We start from the raw sequence: 373 nt of genomic DNA on the forward strand, positions 1-373 counted from the left end.
GCTCGGGGCACAGGCTGCCAATCCAGGAGCGCCCCACCCCCACCCCGTGGCTGTCTGGAGGGGCGAGGCCAGGTGGGAGGCACAGAGAAGTGAAGGGTTTTGAACGTGCTCTGAGCGGCGCCCTGAGCAGAGGCGGGGGGATGGCAGTTGAGAAAGGTCAAAGGTGAGATATCCGGGGGCCCAGCTCCCAGCCCTCCAAGCCCTTACTGCCTGAGTCTTCCTGAATGTCCTGTGGGCAGCCTGTGCCCCGCTGCAGTGAACCTCCCACAAAGATCAGGTTTAATCCTGGCTCCCTGTCATGTCTACACCACCCTCCAGAGGTCCAGGACAGGCAGGCCAGGGCAGCTGGGCAGTGGGGGACATTGGCGCTTAC

The sequence above is a fragment of the Oryctolagus cuniculus genome, chromosome 15, assembly GCF_964237555.1.
Source record: "Oryctolagus cuniculus chromosome 15, mOryCun1.1, whole genome shotgun sequence".
Classification (NCBI taxonomy): Eukaryota; Metazoa; Chordata; class Mammalia; order Lagomorpha; family Leporidae; genus Oryctolagus; species Oryctolagus cuniculus.